Consider the following 7487-nt stretch of genomic DNA (forward strand, 5'->3'; position numbering starts at 1 on the left):
TAGTGGCAACAGTCCATATGACATCACTCAAGTCCGGCATGGCTCGTTTTCAGCGAGCGGAGCGAGCGCACTTGACGTACAAAATCAGACGCAAAATTGATATGAAACAACGATATAACGACATTTTTGTCAATATCAAATGAGTTTAGTACTTGTCAGGACAAGGATGGATGCGAAAAGCCCGCTTAGCTAACTATGCTAGGCGAGACACGTCAATGCTAAACTGGAATCACGTAGGCTATTTTGCTAATCCCAGCTAAATCTTGTTCAAAAATTCATAAAAATACGATTTCTAGAAGTGTTGAACATTATTGTAGCAGTTGTATAATTGTGTCAATAGCATGCTAATTAGCGATTAGCACAAAGCTACCACCCATGGCTAATCGCTAGGCTAGCAGGTACTCTTTTACTGGAGGTACATTGCGAGTGCTAATTGAGGTCACGCTACATTATTCCCTTTCTTTGTATAAAGCCCATTTATGTCTGTAAAAAATGGTTAAACACTGTGTATAAACAATGAAACGGTTCATTTTGGTGTTGAATTTGTTGATAAAATGTGAATTTTAGGTCAGCGCCAAACAACAATAAATGATATCGTGAGCATAAACACTTTTATACCGGATTCATTAGGCCAATTCTTTGATAGATTAATCCAGACTTAAATAGTCGCTAGTGGTAAATGCTAACGGCCGTCGGCGCCGGCCATCGTCGTGATTGGGGGGGGGGGGGGGGGCACGTTAGAGGTAGCGTTCTTCGAAAGTCGGCTGCGCCGGCTCACTCGCTGGGTGGCCGGCTCGCTAGCTCCATCTAATGCGGCAGCCATGTGAGTGGGTCACCACGACTTCTTAATGACCCCGACAAACACAGCCTGCCTGCCTGCCTGCCTGCGTGCGTGCCACTCGGTGCCAATGTTGACAGCGGGACCTTCGCCGCCAATTACGGACAATGGCGCCGCGCCGCTCCAGCTCGCGACGTTAGCATGCGAATGACTTTTAATTGGGGCGGCGTGAGACCCACGGGCAAATGGCCTCCCCAAAGGCCCAAGAGACCGCCGGCCCGACGGCCCGACGGCCCGCCCTCGCCCTCGCCCTCGCGACTCCCATCCACTCTTGCGGCAGTACAGTGGTACAAAACTGAATTCTAATTTTGTTTGAATCTTTTTGACCTTGGTTCTACGGGTTGACCCCACCCGGACGTTCCGCCGGGGTCTTCAAAACAAACGCATCAAGAGTTGTTTGGAACTTGCCGCTTCCCCGTGTTCGATTACCCAGTGTATATTCCAGATCTTTTCTTTGCAAAACTCTGCCCATCCATTGTTGTTTACCTGCTATGTCAATGTAGACCAAAGGGGGGGCGGGGGGGGGGCAGGTGCTGGAAATGCAAAGTCCGCCCAGTGCTCGTAGATATATTGTTATACACGAAAGAGATGCAAAAAAGACAGTGCCATGGCCACCTGGCTTGGTCGCATCACCAAATTTTGATCGCATCTCGGGCGAATTATTCCATCGAAATTTCCGTCGTAAGACGAGAATATTGTATGACGAGCGGTCGTATGACGAGGTATGACTGTATTGAGCATCTTTTGGATCTCCCTTTTTTTTGCAGACAACCGACACGGGAAGAGGTAAGAATTGATCGAGCAGAGAGAGCTTCCTGATGAAATATTGAAGAAGAGAACGCAAGGTGAACGTGTCCTGCCGATAATGCGCCGGCGTGCGGCGGCCGAGGTGAGCGGGTTCCCGCCTCGGTCCGAGTGCACGTGCGCAAGCTAGCTGGCTTCTTAAAAGTCAATTCACGAGCAAGGCAGTGATTCAAAATCGAGTCAATGCCCGCCCTGGCCAACAACGGACGTCCTCATTGGGGTAAGAGGTGGACAAATCCTGGTGTTTCTGACGTATCGGCCGATGCGTTTGGCGAAAGCAGACGAAGAGTCGAGCGAGCGCACGGCGGCGAGCGCACGGCGGCGAGCGCACGGCGGCGAGCGCACGGCGGCGAGCACAGGGCGGCGATCCGCACACACGTGCCGTAAATCCCGTGTTCTGGCTGTCAGAAATGGAGCAAAAGTGTACATTGAGTCCCGGCTCCACCGACGTACGGCGAGGCGTCATAAAGCGTGCTGGCGGCTTGTCAAATTCCACTCTGATGGATAGTTGTCATAAAAATCCCTCCTGGTGAACAAAAAAAGTACTCGCTAAAATATGTCTCCGTTCCAGAAAGGCAATCCTCGCGGCGTTCAAAGAAGAAGTCGAGCTAAAAGTGCCGAGTCAGCGCCGTTTCTTGGAACGTAACCTTTGGGAAGCCTTTTTGTGGTGTAAAGAGAAAGGGGAAAAAAAGGACGGCAGGGCTAATGCTACGCTAACATTCAGGTGGATTCTTTGTCAAGCTCTACACTCCTTATTGTCACTAAATCGTTACATTTTTTGTAGTTTTCTACATCTGTCATTTTACTTGAGTACATTATGTTGGAATTCATCGACGCCATGACGTTTTATAACTTCGATAACAAAGTGAATGACAGTGGCACAAAGGACTGTCGGCCATCTTGCGACAGAGGACTTCTAAAGTGTGCATGTCAGTAGTGATGATTTTTTTTGGTGTGTGTGTAACTTGAATTTTTAGATCAGTTATCATACTTTCAGTCAATATTTGGACGTCTGCCGGGCACGGACAGACGATTGGACCTCTGCGGTGGTCGCGGAAACGACGCAGGCGCAAAGAGGCCACCACCTAAAACTGTTGCAAAAGTCCACGGCGACGACGGCACCCCCGAAACATGTCTGACGGAAATCCCGACTTCCCTGGCGGAGATGTTTTTCTGGCGGGCCTGTCGGGGGGAACGCTATTGCGGCCAGGATGGGAGGGGCTTACGTTGCTTGTCGCTGAGGTTAAGCTGCTCCCTCGCTCCTTCGCTCGCTCGCTCGCTCGCTTCGCAGGCAACGCGGAGGTCCATCTTGCCTCAATTAAAAAGCTGGGAGGCGTCTGGTTTTGATTAGCCGTCCTAGCCTCAGCCAGTTTGATTCCTCGGGTAATGAAAACCGCCGCGGAGGCCGAGCGCCGCCGCCGCCGCCGCCGCCGCGCCGCTAAAAAGTCTTACGCAAAGAATAATAGCTGAACGGGGACTCTCATGCGAGGCCAAGCGAGGCCAAGCGAAGCCAGGCGAGGCCAACCCAGTCCAGCCCGGGGCGAAGAGAGGAGAGGAAACCTCGCCGTTTTCTTTCCTTCGCGGGCCACGGCGACAAAAAAAAGGGTTGCCAAGGGCGATGGAGTCAAGGGTGAATCGCATCCATCCAGCCATCAACTTCTTCACCATTAAAACTCATGGAGAAGCCAGATTTTTAGCACTTTTAAGCACTTTCCCAGCAAATTGCGTGGGATTTTCTGCCCGGGCGGCTCACCTTCTCTCCATTTGCAGCGCTCTACACTTCATTTGGGGTCGCTCGCTATTTGTTTGGGGCGTTTACGCCTCACGTCCTGTTGACGTAGGACAGGGGTAGGGAACCTATGGCTCGGGAGCCATATATGGCTCTTTTGATGGTTGCATATGGCTCGCCGCTAACCTGTGAGGTAAACTATGGAAACTGCGGGTGAGAAAGCGCAGGAATAGGAGCGTTGCGTTGGTATTATGGCATCGACACTACCCCAGCGCCTTATAATCATTTTTTTTTTCATTACACTCTTTTGCATGGATTTTCTCATTGATAGTCATTGATTAGCAACAGCGTAACAATGTTGTCAAAAGAATTCAGAGACTTTTTGTACTTTAAAAGTAGTGACGTGACTAAAAAAGGCACACATTTTCAAGTATGTTGACTTTTAAATTCGGAGCATGGCTCTCAAGGATTAACATTTAAAAAATATGAATTGTTTATGGCTCTTTCCATCAAAAAGGTTCCCGACCCCTGACGTAGGACATTGGCGGACCGCTCGATTCCGCGACCCACACGTCCGTCGGCCCGTCTTTGCCGCTAACGGGCCTCGGCCACGCCGGAAATAGAAGACGCAAGGGGGAAAAAGGTGCGTGTTTAGCATCCCCGCTACGATACGCGCTAACCACGCGCCATCAAAAATGATCAGCCGACCGTGGCGGCGGGCTAAATCGGGACGTTGCGTCCGAGGAGAATCGGAAGGGGACGAGCGGCAGGTGGATGGGACGGGCGCAAAATCCCAAAAAGGAGGGAGTTTTTCCAAAACAAAATCACTGATGGCAAAGCGGCAAAGTGCGATCCAAGACGGCGCCGTTTGGTCTCGCCGTTAGCGCTTCCGTCCGTCACTCGCGGCGTCTGGCGCACGTCGGTTCCCCCCGTTTGTGGGCCACCCGCGCGAGACCAGGTCAACGCGTCCCACCCATCGGGCCTGGGGGGTCGAGGGGGCCCCCGCCAACGGGCGCTTACGTAAGAGGCCGAGCACGTGGATGGTTGCCACGCGACCACGCTAAAGCGGGCAAAGCCTAGACAGTTTGGCACGGGCTGACCACCCTCCTCAAGAAATTGCCCGGGGATCCCATTCAGTTTGTGGCATTCTGGGGAGCTGGCGAACCAAGCGGCCTCCTGGCCGGCTGCCACCCGTGGAAAGTGACCTGGAAGTAGCCCCCACTTCATTAACTAGATGTAAAATGAACTTATTGCCCGCCCTGGGCGACCGGACGTAGACGTTGGGACGGCGGCGCTAGCTAGAAAGCGTTAGGATCAATGTTCCCTCTAATTTTTCGTTTGTCTGGGCAGAAAGACAACCTCCCTGAGCACACTGCTCGCTATGGGCAGCTACTACACAGAAATGATTTAGTAATAATAAAATGTAATGATTCATATCTATGAATGGGCGGCCCGGCGGATGAGTGGTTCGCGCGTCGGCCTCACAGCTAAAAAAAAATAATAATTTGGATTTTATTTTGTGCGCTCCATATGATTTGCTGTGCGCAGAGAAGAAGAGAGTAGTGCGCAATTGCGCACGCGCGCAGCTTAGAGGGGACATTGGTTAGGATGAATAGAAATATATACAGTCATAGCTCGTCATACGATATTGTTGTCTTACGACGGAAATTTCGATCGGATAATTCGCCCGAGATGCGATCAAAATTTGGTGATGCGACCAAGCCAGGTGGCCATGGCACTGTCTTTTTTGCATCTCTTTCGTGTGTAAAATATATCTATGAGCACTGGGCGGACTTTGCATTTCCACACCCGTTTTTTCTCCCCACGTTGGTCTACATTTACATAAGAGGTAAACAACAATGGATGGGCCGAGTTTTGCAAAGAAAAGATCTGGAATATACACTCGGTAATCAGACACGGGGAAGTGGCAAGTTCCAAACAACTCTTGATGCGTTCGTTTTGAAGACTACGGCGGAACGTCCGGGTGGGGTCAACCCGTCCGTTACAAAGGTCAAAAAGATTCAAACTAAATTAGAATTCACTTTTGTGTGAAGTTACATTAAACGTTGAGTGTCTGTATATATATTAATCCAAGTTCATTTAAATTTGTTGGTTCGTTTACGAGTGCCGTGGATAAAGTCCCCCCCCCCCCCCCCCCGAACACCTCCCCCACGCCTCCATTTGGATGTCGTTGCCTTCCCCTCCGCGAAATGTGTCTAATTTTACTTCTATTAAACACATTTTATTACTATTAAACCACTAGTTATGTGTTACTTTGTTAATAGATGGCGAATTAGAAGAAATAAAACATTTTTTCCAATCCAATATCCTGTTTTTGGTGTTTTTTTCAGAGAGTTGGAACCAATTCATTTGTTTTCCATTCATTTCAATGGGAAACGTCCGCTCGAGTGACGAGAATCTCGTCAAACGATATCAGTCTCGGAACGGATTACGATCGTATGTCGAGGTATCACTGTATAGTGCTTGAGTATGTGGGGAGATTTCCTTTGCCTTTGCTTTTGCGTCGCCACTAGAAAGTGGATTCCGACTATTAGTAGGAATAATAGTAGGGAAAAAAAAGAGAGGCACGGGAGGGAGGGAAGGAAAGAGGCTCGTTGGAGGGGAGATTGGATGTACTACTGCTGTTTTGCCCGTGTTTTGGACGCCCCCCTTTCCCTCCCCCTTCTCCTGCCCGGCCGGGAGTGAAGGCGAGCGAAAACACCTGGTGCGCCGCCCTCGCCGTCCCTCTCCATTTTTTTTCACCACGCACGCATACAGGCATTCCGTCATCTCACCGCCAGATGCCCCGCGAAAGTCTCCCCTGACGCAAGATGGCCGCCGGCAACTTACACGGCCAACACGTACCGTATTTTCACGACTATATGGCGCATCGTATTTTTAGCCGCAGTGTCAGTAACGAGTGCCATTTCATTATTTTAAAGACACAAAGGACGCACCGTTTTTTTAGACGCATATATGTTATATATTATATATGAATATCGAACCGCAATAGCGCTGGCTACTGGAAGCAGCCCCAGACTGTTTTTCCGGTTTCCGGTGCGCAGTGACTGCTGGGATATATAGTCCTTGCACGCTACACCCACACGCTAAAAACAAGTTTTTGAAAAGGCAACGGAAGCAAAACTGAGTTGGGTTGTACTTTATTTAAGCATTTTACAACGTACTCACATCATTATCACCCACAAATCCATCAAAGTCCTCGTTTTCTGTGTCCGAATTGAACAATTGTCCAAACGAGTCATCGAAAACGCTGAGTTTTAGACGTTCGTCCAGGCGGCCACAATCCATTCGCCAATAGTAGCTAGCTGGTAGCTAGCGTCACTTTTCCAACGGCAAGCTGTATTGATGTCGATGTATACAGGCCACAATCCATTGGGTGTATTGACAAAAGAACTACTACATATCCCAGCAGTCACTGCGCAGTACTTTGTCTACGGGAAAATAGTAGAGTCGGTGTACCCTATCAACTGATTTATTTGATTTTATCGTGATAACAATTTTAGTATTGGTCCATATATAAAGCGCACTGGATTATACGGCGCCCTATCTATTTTGGAGAAATTTTAAGACTTATGTGCGCCTTATAGTCGTAAAAATACGGTAAATGGAACGGAGTGGCGACGCTTTGTCAGGAGCGGAAGTCGATCCAATTTGTGACCCGATCGCCGCCGTCCCTCCCCACGGCCGTCCACTCCGTGATGCCGAAGCGTGAGCGAGCGGACGGAGGTCAACTGCCAAGCGGAAAGAGCCAGTGACGCACGGCAAAGCGTTGCGCCGCGCCAGGGCCACGCCGCGCGTCGGGTGATAGCTCGCAGCTGGACCTCCCCGACAATGAACTTTTGACAAATCCTTCAAAAGCGCAGCCCTTATCGCTGCTGTGCAATTTGTTGTGTTGGCCCAGACTTTCGCCGCCTTTCAAGTCCCGGAAGATATAATCTTGTCGGAGAGGATTCCAGAATCTCGCTCGCACGCCTTGGTCGATTCCCATCCGAATGGTACGAGGAACGAGAGCAAAACGTGACCTTTTTCTCGCCCCGGGTGCTATAATAGCACACCTTGCGACGTATCCGCGCTTTACGTGGAAAAAAAGGCAGG

This window comes from Stigmatopora argus, chromosome 3, assembly GCF_051989625.1.
Source record: "Stigmatopora argus isolate UIUO_Sarg chromosome 3, RoL_Sarg_1.0, whole genome shotgun sequence".
In the NCBI taxonomy this organism is placed as follows: domain Eukaryota; kingdom Metazoa; phylum Chordata; class Actinopteri; order Syngnathiformes; family Syngnathidae; genus Stigmatopora; species Stigmatopora argus.